At 38.0% G+C, this 9,203-nt stretch overlaps 1 long non-coding RNA gene across 1 annotated transcript; it reads right to left on the bottom strand.

Annotated features, from left to right (window-relative positions):
* Positions 1-4,167: 4,167 nt before the first annotated feature.
* LOC103471668 (uncharacterized) lies at positions 4,168-8,190 on the bottom strand. Its single transcript, XR_534706.1, has 3 exons — positions 8,003-8,190; positions 7,123-7,236; positions 4,168-4,405 (listed from the first exon to the last, which is right to left on the bottom strand). It is a non-coding gene; the product is annotated as an uncharacterized LOC103471668 (long non-coding RNA).
* Positions 8,191-9,203: the final 1,013 nt, after the last annotated feature.

Genomic DNA, 9,203 nt, shown 5'->3' with positions numbered 1-9,203 from the left:
AGTCTTCCTCCAGACTCTGGCACCTTGATTTCTGAATGACATGCAAAATTTGCTTTCATCCGAAAAAAGTACTTTGGACCACTGAGCAACAGTCCAGTGCTGCTTCTCTGTAGCCCAGGTCAGGCGCTTCTGCCGCTGTTTCTGGTTCAAAAGTGACTTGACCTTTGACCTAGGGAATGTGGCACCTGTAGCCCATTTCCAGCACACGCCTGTGCACAGTGGCTCTGGAWGTTTCTACTCCAGACTCAGTCCACTGCTTCCCCCAAGGTCTGGAATCAGTCCTTCTCCACCATCTTCCTCAGGGTCCTKTTCTCGTTGTGCAGCGTTTTCTGCCWCACTTTTTCCTTCCCACTGAGGTGCCTTGATACAGCACTCTGGGAACAGCCTATTCGTTCAGAAATGTCTTTCTGTGTCTTACTGAGGGTGTCAATGATGGCTTTCTGGACAGCAGTCAGGTCAGCAGTCTGACCCATGATTGCAGTTTTGAATTATGAACCAGGCTGGGAGTTTTTAAAAGCCTCAGGAATCTTTTGCAGGTGTTTAGAGTTACTTCATTGATTCAGATGATCGGGTTAACTGCTCGTTCAGAGAACCTTTTCATGATAAGCTAATTTTTTGAGATAGGAATTTTGGGTTTTCATGAGCTGTATGCCAAAATCRTCAGTATTAAAACAATAAAAGACCTGAAATATTTCAGTTGGTGTGCAATGAATCTAAAATATATGACAGTTTAATTTTTATCATTACATTATGGAAAATAATTAACTTTATCACAATATGCAAATTTTTTGAGAAAGACCTGTAGATGAAATTAGATTTTCAGCTCACATTTTGAAATTGAGGAGATTCATTTTATGTTAAACTTAATGGTAAGATTGTTGCAGAAATGATTAATTTCTTTAAAATATGTGCAGATGTGTACATGCTCCATGTTTTGGGTCAACAATTTCACTTTGGATCTCTAAATTTCTCTGAATATAGCAGGAAAGAGCTGTGCTGGTTTTCAAAAGACAAGAAAAATAAAGAAAGTTTATATATTTCATGGACAGTTGTTCCCCCTGGTTAGGAATCTGTATCAAATGGTAACAATGTAGTGGTTTTACAACTGGGAGGACCGAGGAGCATCACAAAAACTCACATCATACCTAAACATGAAGGAGACTTCATGGATGCAGAGCAGGACCAAAGAGAGAAGGAAGAAGTTCAAATCATCTCAGCATCATTTCCCAGACTCCAACATCTACATCCCCAGCTCCTCTGCCTTCTCCCAGAGCTCACTGCAGAAATACACATTAAGAAACAACCAATCACAGCCACGAGGAGGGAGTCTTGCTGTTCACACACTCCCTCTTGCTCTCTGCTAAGCTACATGTCACGAATGCTAAGGCTAGTTAGCATAGCCGCCAGTAACACACTGATTAGCATGTATACAAGCCTGATTGACAGCATAAAGACCCTAATCCTGGCTCTGATTGGTTGTTTTTGACCGGGAGCGGTGCATTTCTTCAGACAGCTATAGTAGCTTAGAGAGGAGGCAGAGGAGATCAATATTTTCACAGATCATCATCTGCCACAACATAGTGACCATTTTAGCTATCATGGAAAAAACATTTTTACAAACACCACATACTCTAGCTTTAAATTAAAGGTTGCATTCTGATATTTTTTTCTGTTAAAGATTATGCTGTAGCAATTAAAGATTCATTTATTTAAAGGCTTTTTAATACGTCTTTACCAGGTCTGCCAATAATAGAGGAGAAGGCTTTATGTTCTGAAGTGAAACAGCTAGCTTAGAAACTGTGGACACAAAAGATAATCCTTTGCTTAACATCTTAAAATATTTTAAATAAACGCGTTATTAAGACAGAATTAGAGGTGGAGGACTTTGTGAAGATTAATGCAATAAAAGCTTGTTTCTCCTTTTTGCTTAGCGCCCGCCCCTCGCAGCCAGACACACCAGCCCTTCCAGTTAAACGCTCTCCCAGCCTCGGCCCGCGCCTGCATTGCAGAGGCTGTCCGGACGCCGATTGATTTGTAGCCATTGAGGGAAAACTGATTTGTTACAGAGAGAACGGACGTCAGCAATTGTCCTCAGATTTTTAAGTGAGAGGTAAGACTTCTGAAGAAAGAGGCAGAGACAGCAAGAGAGGGCAAGACACAAGGTGAGGCATTTACAAAATGGAATACCTTCTCTTTGTAATTTTCTATGCAGCATAAAAAGGCAGCTTGTGCATCACGTCTGTTATCTCCGCTCCTTTCCTTGTGGCATTTGAGAAACGACTCCGCAAAAAAAGAGGACCCCCCGTGAATTTTAAGTAGCCGGGAGTAATACACAACCATCATGTTTTTTGGGGTTTGCGTTATTTTTCTATCAAAGCTCAAGTTCCCGTGTTGCATTGCAAACAAGAACAAGGATAAAGCAAAGCGATTGTGAGGGCTTCTGTTCAGCTGCTGGAGCCGTGTAAAGCTACCGAATGCAATCAGTGGTAAAAGCTTTATTTTCAAGGTAATGAACCCTCCTCAGGGTATGTGTGATTTATGTTCCCTATTCAAACCACTCTGAATCACCCAGAACTGCCTCTGATTCAGTTATGACCTTAGAATACCTCTATGCTCAACCTCAAACAAACAGAACAAATAGTCTTTTGCTGCAACAGAAGCCAGCTCAGATGTTTTTGTTTTCTGTCAAATATGATCTAATTAGTTGATGAAATTGAGCCGTAAACGGATTGAAAGGCGTACTTCTCTCAAGAGTAGTTTAATTCAACTCCTGACTGTAATGAAGTGTAAAAGCTCAAGGTAGTTTTACAGTGCAAAGCATATTGTCCTTTCCTTTGATTTCCCCTTATTCTACATTAAACAATACAACCCAATCAGAGATGATTCAACTAATTTACATTTAAAGGGAAATATAACATGCCTTACAAAGGTACCCTTCATTTTGTTCATATTTGGTTACATTATTTCCACAAATTCTGATACACTTTGAGTAGCACAGAGTGGTGAATATTTGTAAAATGGAAATAAAATGTTTTTCAAAATTTGCTTTTGTGTTCATGTCTTTTACTTCTGTACTGCTAATGAAATCCATTGCAACCAATTTTCTACTTATTATCCTTTTTCTTCCACTACTTTTTGTAACTCAATTTGAAATACTTTTTAACATTTAAAATACAGTTTTCTGATGAATATGACAACATAAATGATAAGAGATTCAGATTGCTGATGAGAATCAGGAATATTAGTTATGAGGGAAACTGCAAACCTGAAAAAGAATACAGCACAAAAAGTCATCAAGATTACAACTAAGAGGTGAAAAAAATATTATATTAAGAAGTAAACAGAACCTAAACCTTAAAGAAAAAAAATACATAAATTAAAATACACAGAGAACAGAAATCTTAAAATTAAGGAAGCAACTGAATATGGAATATACCAAGAGTGACAAATTTTAAAAAATGGAAAACTGAAGACTCGGGATCATATCAGATGGCATGAATATTTTTGCAAAGCATCTTATTTCATATGTTTCAGCTGAGAAAGAAACATACTTATGGTTATAAATCCAGTGAGCTTTATGACCCCAGCAGGGATGTTTTTTACAGAGCTCATTCGGACAAACCGTCCCTGTTGGTTTTTATTGGATGAACATAAAAAGGTTGCTGGATAAACGGAGCTTATTAATGATTAGCATCATAACAATGACACAAATCACACAAAACATGCATGTCCTTTGAAAAAATCTGAAATAAAGAACTGGATCACTGTGCCAAACAAGCAACATGTTAGCACTCTACTACTTCATGGACTAAACTGTGAAAGGGATTTCAGAAGGCATTTAATGTGGAGTTATTACAGTTTCCTCAAATTAAAAATAACTCATTTTATCTTCCTTCAGTGTGCAATATCTAAACTGCTACTTTAATTAACTCCGATTCATTTAGAAAAATGTGATATGTCCAGTTGCACAATAAAATTTCATTATTGGAAAAAAAAAATAACTGGTTGCTTTTCCATCGGCAATAACATGCACTGTGTGACTTTCTGATCACCTGTAGAAGTTGAGTTGTAAACAACAACATAACATAAAGCCACTATAAACACAAGATTGATCAAAAAAGACATTTTTATACTTGTCTTTTAGGTGGGCAGGGTGTGTGCCTGACAGAAAATGTGCCACTTTCAATGGCTTGCATCACCAACCATAGAGCCGTAAACTGTCAATGGAGTCCTTGATGAAAACTGATGTTCATACCATGTGTCTGGAGAGTGATGGCTCCGCTTGAAAGCAAGGAAACAGCCGAGTTCCTGGAAGTTGGTCCGACATGGGGTGTGTGTGCTGTGATGTATCTCAACCAAAGCCGTTAGATATTGCAACATCAATATTCCTGCAGGCTTCAGGTGTCTGCAGGTGAACATAGAAAGGACTGGTTGTCTCCTGTGGACGTCATAATCCTGTCAGCATATTACAGATGAAAACTATGTTATTAATTTATGGTGCTTGCTTAGAAAATCAGCTGATAATATTCAAAGGGTTTGAAGCATCAACAAAATCTCAGTCAAATATTGCCGTTTTTTAAACAGAGTTACAGAAGCAGGGCTGGATTAAAACTATTAAAGTGGCCCCTGGGTATTCAACCTGCATAAAACCTTAAAGTATCAGATATGAAATGTAATATAGCTAAAGCAAAGGTAAAATGTCATTTTCTTTTTCACACTAATAATCATTCTCCAATGTGCTGGTGGTCATTTTAGAGCTGAAGCAAAGCCAACATGCTGATGTACTTTTTCCCCATGATCATGTTTTGGATATTTTTAGTTTTGTTGCACATAAAACAATAAATATTTACTGTTATTAGGACTAGTGGGCTTTTTAACCCATAAATATATGTTGATCTAAACCAGTAGACTTCTTATTTTCATGTTTGTTGTCCAAAACAAAACAACAGGTTTTACTTTCAGTAATGTGCTCCTTTGACCTTATATATTGTTTGTTCACTAATAATCACTAACAAACCTCTTTTTAGATTAGATGACCTTTAAAGGAAGTTTGTGGCTTTAATGTCACAAACTGAAGAAAAGTTTCAGTTGTCTGAATACTTTAATCAGGCACTTTGTCTCCTTTCCATCTTTAGGGCCCCAACAGTCTGCTCTCAGAATGATAAAACATTTAAAAAGCGTAATTATTCATCCCTCTATTATTTCCAAACGTCTCTGTTAAAATTAGATTCTTCCAGACTGCGGACGCTTCATGTTTTACCTCAGGAGGGCGGATGCTGTCAAAGCAATGAGACATGAGCAGAGAAATATTCAATCCGAGGTTTTAGATGACTGCTAGTCAGCCTTAAGTGGTGAAAAATAAAACATGACTCTGCAGGCTTGGAGCGATCACAGAATGTAAGCTATTTTCTGGTGTGCTCCTTTTACGTGAGATGAAAGCTCATTTACAATAATATCTTACTTTACACATGAAGGATCCATTTATACTGTGTAGATTGTTATAAATTGCATTGTTTGAGTTTTCTTCCAAGTTTATATTGTGAAAAGTCTTACTGGGTTCTTACAGTGATGTCAGAATCCAAGTAAAGTGAAAAGTTGAAGTTATATTGTAAGACAGGGCCGATGTAGGAATGCAAACTCGGGTTTATCCAATCACTGGCTTGCAGCTTTTCCAGTCAAGTTCCTGAGTAAACACCAGCAAACTCCTTCAGCCTCTGTTTGTGTTCCTTCCTCAGGCATTATATGCGTCAAACCTGCTGAAAAAGTGTGAAGAATGTTATTCGTGACTGTGGGCAGCTCTAGGTTTGACACTAACTCGAAGACATTGCAGAGCGGCGCTCAGACATCAGCTGCAGCTCTGTCAGCGGGAAACGGGAAAGAAAAATGGAAAAGCAGCGAGAGTCAGTCGCCAATTACAGGATTCTGACTCACAGCTGAGCCATTAATCAAAACTTTGAGCTCTGTCAGAGCTCAGCATCAGAGCCCAGAGCAACAGGCCTCGCTACAGATAGATGGATCCTCCGTAAAGATGAAAAGGTAGATATTTCGTGGAGAGGTAGAGAGATGTATGGACAGACTGAGAGTAATGCAGCTGATGAGCAGCCATGACAGATTTGAGAAACTGGCCTCTTCCTCCTAATTAATGTCAAATATCCAGCTTGGCTCCATCTGCGGCCGCCGGCAGCCACTGTGCTAGCTTCAAAATTCCCAGCCACCGTCAAAATCCTGGTGACAAATCCTTCATCAACCGCTCACCCTTCCAACTGCAGAATGCTTTTCACTCCGTCGCGTATTGTTTATCCTCGTTTAGGACAGTCCTTCATATTCCAATGAGACAAGAAACAAAGCATGCACCTATAACTTTCATTCACTCTTTTTAGTTTGTTTGTAGAAAATTAAACTGAAAATTTAACCAACCCAAACTTGTGAAACAAAACAAATCCTGACATCACGTGACATTGGATGTTTGAGTCAAAGCTTTCTGTAGCTGTGTTTCCACTTACAATATGATGGCACAAATTGAAATTATGAAAATAAGTTTGCTTAATGAAAACTTTACAATTTCAAAAAAGCCTCAAGTGCTTTGACAAAGCATTTTTGCACAAAGATGATGTTGTTTTCTTGCTGCATCAAAATTTGTGTATTTTGTAACACTTTTTTCACAGCACACGAGTCATAATCAACCACTGGATGTTGTTACTGTCTGGAAAAGACGAAGAAGACGACAGGAAGTGGTGGGTGGATGATGGCGTGGGATGTTTCTTAATGACTTATTGTGTAAACAAAGTTATTCACATGTTTTTAAAATTATGGTTCTTATTTAATAGAAGCACCGCAATTGTGAAATTGTGCTTTTTGTCGGAATATCATTTGTGACGGAAACGCAGCTTGTGATTTACCTGACAAGTTGTAAAACAGCAACATTTTTAAATGCAGTACAACAGTGACAAAACATTTAACATCATCCTTCATCATGACTCCTGATTAAAATCATTGTTTTGTCTTAGGAAGGCACGTTGCGTTACAACCACCACCATCTAAGGTTGAAGTACCAGAGTTCCTGGAAATGATGAATTAATCAGCTATCCTGAGAACAGCCTTCTTTACTACTTTATAAATTACCTCTGATGGAAGATTAAAGCCTTTTTATCACTCTGCGGGTCCAGGAGCTCCAGTAACCTCCCTTTCCAAAGTCAAAACTTGAACACACAGCTCTGACCCATTAGAATTCAGAATCTGTTGGGGAACACATGAGATTGTTACTCATGTAACTGTGGAGAGTCTGGGATAATTAAGCATGTAGTAAGGTGGAGAGCTCCGTCCAAATTATTTAAGATGCAGGATGTCCTTCCTCTCCTTTATCTCCTTTTCTCCCTCTCATGGAAACACTGGCTGCTTTTACACACTCAGATAACTGCACAGCTTATTCATTAATTAAGGCAACTGCATTATATTTTCTGCTAAAATCTGCTACTGAAACATCACAGTCAAAAGAGAAGAGCATGGTAGTGTTGGAAATATAACCCCCCCTGCATGTCTATTAGGTTTTTGAGACACAACAGTGGTTAGAAATTACAAATAATTCAGAACCTTAATTGTTTCACATTTCATCTGAGGTTGTTTGTTTCTGTATTGGTCTGTGATGGACTGACAACCTGTCCACTGTGTACTCTGACTCATAGCTAATGACAGCTGGAGGTAGGCACCAGCTCCCCGCGACCCTGGATGGACAAGCAGGTTCAGAAAATTTATACTATTTTGTTTTCTTTTATTGTAAAGTTTCCATTACTGTTCAGTCTTTTTGGTTATATAATAAATAAGGATGGTGTTCCTCGAGTTTATTATTAATTCAGTAAGCTTCACCTCATTCAGACATCATGTAACATGTCTTACAGATAACATTGTGACCAATGTAAACCAAGTATAAAGCTTACTCACATACAATGCCTGTTTTATCACAAATGCATGGACACTCAAATTAACGTAGGCACCTTGAACGCACCTCATTACTTGCTGTCACCAAACGGGTGAAATGCGACCAACTTTATAGCTGAACTTCGCACTTCTTAAGGAACGGGTCAGAAACTGGACTTAACTGTAGCTTCACCATAATACTTGGTATTAGTCCTTTAAAAACCTACGTCCAATGTGAAGGAGGCGATGAGATGAAGAAAACTGGCGGTAAGCAACTTGTTTACCTGCTTGTGTCACATTGAAAATTGTCCGTATTGAACATTACTTCCGCTCCACTGAGTTCTGAGCCAAATGCGTTAACTTAAGGAACACTTAAGGAATATAAATAATCATATTATTTATATTTTTGCTGTCAAGCAGACACTAAATAAGGTAGAAACTGGTACTTGAAAATAGCAAAGTAATATGTAATAGGGTTAACGCTGACCACGAGATGGTGGAAAAGTGCTTCCAACATAATCCTTGGTGTACCTATGTATTAAATATGCATCAACTTAACTTGGTGGGATACATTCACCACTTTGGTTGCAATTGGAAAGGAAATGGGTTAAGGTGAATTCATGACAACAATACAAGGGGCTAATCCATCACACATGACGGCAGTAGAAAAAATGTTTTTGGTCCTTCTTGGATAATTATCATCTTGGATAATTGCAAACAAGTCAAAAAAGACGGATCTAAAATTTATTTTGTTGCCTAATTAAAAAAGTCAGATGACCATTTCCATAAAACCAAGCCAGAACAGTTAATATTGACATTAAATTACACTGTGCAAGTTTATTTAGAAATAATTTCTTTGCTGTCTACAAAAATGAGACATTAACACTGAAAATGAGCCACAGCCCTGTGATCATTATCTGAACTCCCTCTCAGATAAATAGCTCACTGTTGAATGTTTTTCTGTCATAATGTTTGAATCCAGCTGTGCTGCTTTAATAAGCCACTTCCATTACCCCTTGAAAAAAGACTGGGGGAACTAAATATCTCAAAAGTTATTAAGCATTAATCCATTTGTTCTATGGTAATCTCTGTGAAATTGAATTCTTTTGAAAACTGACAAATATTGTTGCTTAGATTTCAAATGTTTTCTAGCCTGAGGTAGAAACATCTCACATGCCAGATAGCTTGTATTTGCTGTTACATCTTTGTTTACTTTATTAAATGTGATATAGAAAAAACATATTTTTGTAGAAGTGTGAAGTAATTTCAAGCTGCACATCGGATGTTGC

Source organism: Poecilia reticulata, linkage group LG10, assembly GCF_000633615.1.
Source record: "Poecilia reticulata strain Guanapo linkage group LG10, Guppy_female_1.0+MT, whole genome shotgun sequence".
NCBI lineage: Eukaryota > Metazoa > Chordata > Actinopteri > Cyprinodontiformes > Poeciliidae > Poecilia > Poecilia reticulata.
This window is presented reverse-complemented; position numbering and strand designations above follow the sequence as displayed.